The sequence below is a fragment of the Palaemon carinicauda genome, chromosome 31 (assembly GCF_036898095.1).
Source record: "Palaemon carinicauda isolate YSFRI2023 chromosome 31, ASM3689809v2, whole genome shotgun sequence".
In the NCBI taxonomy this organism is placed as follows: Eukaryota; Metazoa; Arthropoda; class Malacostraca; order Decapoda; family Palaemonidae; genus Palaemon; species Palaemon carinicauda.
The window spans coordinates 12,350,215-12,354,199 of record NC_090755.1 but is presented as its reverse complement, the minus strand read 5'-3'; the positions used below and the strand labels follow the sequence as shown (position 1 = coordinate 12,354,199).

Sequence of the window (3,985 nt, the reverse complement as noted above, 5' to 3'; positions counted from 1 at the left end):
GAGATAGATTGATAAACAAATTAATTTTATACGTAGATAGATTAATAAATTGATAAATAAATGAATATATAGGAAGATAAATTGAATAAATTGATAAATAAATTCATTTATATGTCGATAGATTAATAAATTGATAAATAAATGAATATATAAGTAGATATAAATTGATAAACAAATTAATTTATACGTAGATAGATTAATAAATTGATAAATGAATATATATGTAGATAGATTAATAAATTGATAGATTGATAAACAAATTAATTTATACATAGATAGATTAATACATTGATAAATAAATGAATATATATGAAGATAAATTGATAAATTGATAAATAAATTAATTAATATGTCGATAGATTAATAAATTGATAAATAAAATGAATCTATAAGTAGATTAATTGATAAACAAATTAATTCATATGTAGATAAATTAATAAATTGATAAATAAATATATATGTAGATAGATTAATGAATTTATATATTGATAGATTGATAAACAAATCAATTAATATGTAGAGATTAATAAATTGATAAATAAATGAATATATAAGTAGATAAATTGATAAACAAATTAATTTATATGTAGATAGATTTATAAATTAAATATAGATAAATTGGTAAATTGAAAAATAAATGAATATATATGTAGATAGATTAATAAATTGAAAAATTGATAAATAAATGAATGTATAAGTAGATAAAGGAATAAAATTGATAAATAGATAAGTTAATATATATAAATAAATAAATTGATAAAAAAAAATTAATATATAGATAAATAAATAAATTGATAAATGAATGATTATATATGTAGATAAATTAATAAATTAATAAATTGATAAATAAATTAATGTTATAGATAAGTAAATGAATTGATAAACAAATCAATTAATATATAGATAAATACAAAAATTGATAAATAAAATACCAATTATATTTTCAGTTACTTTATGAATGTATAACAACAACAACAACAACAACAACAAATGCAGTCGATTCTAGTTCACAGCAGAACAAATACATCAGATATGTTCTTTTGGCGTGTCTGGGATTGGGCCCTTCTAGATTTTATCAGAATTACTAACCCTCAGTTCCTTATACTCTCTCTCTCTCCTCTCCTCTCTCTCTCTCTCTCTCTCTCTCTCTCTCTCTCTCTCTCTCTCTCATTCCTGTGTGTATCTCTTTCTCATCCTAGATTTATCTGAATTACTTCCCCTCAGTTCCATATACTCCCATCTCTCTCTCTCTCTCTCTCCTCTCTCTCTCTCTCTCTCTCTCTCTCTCTCTCTCTCTCTCTCTCTCACCTTCCCGTGGCCACAGGACGTCCCCTCCAACGCCGGGTGTGACGTCCAAGTGTAATGATTGCGGTCGGCAGTGCAGGTCTTGGCAGATGTCTTCTAAGCGCTGGGAGTCGGCGTGGTGGCTCCCCACGCCGTGTTTCAACATACCTGCCAAAAGGGGGGGAGGGGAGGTTCACTTAATTAGGGTGTGATTCAGGGGTTGTAGCTAGAAATATTGGCGCCCGGGGGAAGGGGGGCGCTGAGTTAGTAAAGAGGTCCCCCCCTATTCCCCTTAACCTGGTGAGTTGGTGGTAATTTTAAATGTGTAGTTACATGGTTTAATTATCTGTTCCTTCTTTGGGAGTCCTCTCTCTTGGAGGGCTTCTCTCTTGGAGGCCCTCTGCTCTTGGAGGGCTCCCTCTCTCCACTCTCTTGGAGGTCCTCCCGCTCATAAATGTATACTTGCATACTTTTTTTCCTCTACCGGTTTTGGAGGGCCCCTCTCTTTGAGGCACTCCCTCTCTTGTAGGGCCCCTCTGTTGGAAGACCTCTTTCTTGAAGTGGGTCCTCTCTCTTAAAGGGCCCCTCTCTTGGAGGTGTTCTCTCTTGGAGGGGCCCCTCTCTTTTGGAGGGTCCCCTCTCTTTTGGAGGGCCCCCTCTCTTGGAGGGCCCCTCTATTGGACGGCTCCTCTCTCTTGGAGAGCCTCTCTCTCTTGGAGTGTCCCTTCTCTCTTGGAGGACCCCCTCTCTCTTGGAATGTCCCTTCTCTCTTGGGAGGCCCCTCTCTTGGAGGTCCTCTCTATTGGAGGCCCCCTCTCTTGGAGGTCTCTCTATTGGAAGCCTACTCTCTTGGAGGCCTGGGAAGAATTTTCAAAATTTGACCCCCTCAGTCCCCCACTTAGCTACGCTTCTGTGATTAGAGTTGAACATAAGGCAAAACTGAATTATAGAAAATTCGACCTTATTGCAGATAATAATAGGTTTGAATTTCAATCGAAATTGAAGATGAGAAGGGAAATAGATTAAACTGGTTTAAGCCAATAAAAGGTAACTGGATGAATTAAAGAGACAGTTTTTTTAAAAAAACAAATGATATAACTTTTAAATGTCTTAAATTATAATAATAAATGTTCACCAAAGTTTCAACTGGGCTCCACAAGCCACTAGAAGAGTTGGAAGACCCAGGCCTACATGGCTGAGGAATATGAATCGTGAAGTAGATGGTGAATGGAGAAGTATTGATTTAGAAGCTCAAGATAGGGACGACTTTGCGAAATCTAACCGAGGCCCTTTGCGTGAATAGACTTAGGAGGAGATGATGATGATGATGGAACCATTTTATGTATTTGAAGTAAGTTGTTCATTTAATAACAACAACATTTAGGATTAAGATGAAAAATGAAGGAGGAAATAATTATTGATTGAAATAAATGGAGATATTTTCATTATACAAATTACCACCAAAGAAAATATCTCTTACCATTGAATATTTAATTCTTACACTCAATTAATTCTAAGGTTATTTAACAAACACTTAATTAATTAAAAAAAAAACTGTTTAAAAAATACAGAATGAAATAATCTTGTCCACAGTCACACACAGACAAGTAATCTTGTCCACAGTCACACACAGACAAGTAATCTTGTCCACAGTCACACACAGACAAGTAATATTGTCCACAGACAGACACACAAGACAAGTATTCCTGTCCACAGTCACACACAGACAAATAATCTTGTCCACAATCACACACAGACAAGTAATATTGTCCACAGACAGACACACAGACAAGTAATCCTGTCCACAGTCACACACAGACAAATAATCTTGTCCACAATCACACACAGACAAGTAATATTGTCCACAGACAGACACACAGACAAGTAATCCTGTCCACAGTCAAACACAGACAAATAATCTTGTCCACAATCACACACAGACAAGTAATCCTATCCAAAGGACACACATGTAAATAATCTTGTCCACAGTCACACACAGACAAGTAACTCTGTCCACAGACAGGCACACAAACAAATAATCCTGTCCACATTCACACACAGATAAGTAATCTTGTTCACATACAAATAATTTTGTCCACAGTCACGCACAGATGAGTAATCTTGTTCACAGTCACACACAAATGAGTAATTTTGTCCACAGACAAATAATCTTGTCCAGTCACACACAGACAAGTAACTCTGGCCACAGACAGACACACAGACAAATCAATAAACCAACTCGATTTCATAAGTTCTTAGATGAAGTTATAATAATAATAATTCAGATACTAACACTGTTGGTCGGCTGAGAATCTCTGTCCTGGAAGTGAATTGGCTTCGTGGTCCAGACTCTCTTCCTGAGGTCTGGCCAAGTCTCTCAGGCATTCGGATTGGCGTGAACTGCGCAGGCGCCGAAAAAAAGGGATTAAAAAATATTTACGAGGTGATTTAAATTGGTAGGAATAATATATTGCGAGATTATTCATTTTTGGTGAGTATTTTCTTTGTAGATTTTATTTTCGTATTTGTGAGTTATTGATAGTTTACTTCAGTTTATGTATATATGTATATATATATATATATATATATATATATATATATATATATATATATATATATATATATATATATATATATATATATATATATATATATATATATATATATTCAGTATGTATATGTACATATACACATCTATATA

The 3,985-nt window shown here is 34.0% G+C and overlaps 1 pseudogene; it reads right to left on the bottom strand.

The window, feature by feature from the left end:
- Nucleotides 1-3,985, bottom strand: part of LOC137625099 (A disintegrin and metalloproteinase with thrombospondin motifs 1-like) — a 79,747-nt pseudogene that overhangs the window by 30,982 nt on the left and 44,780 nt on the right.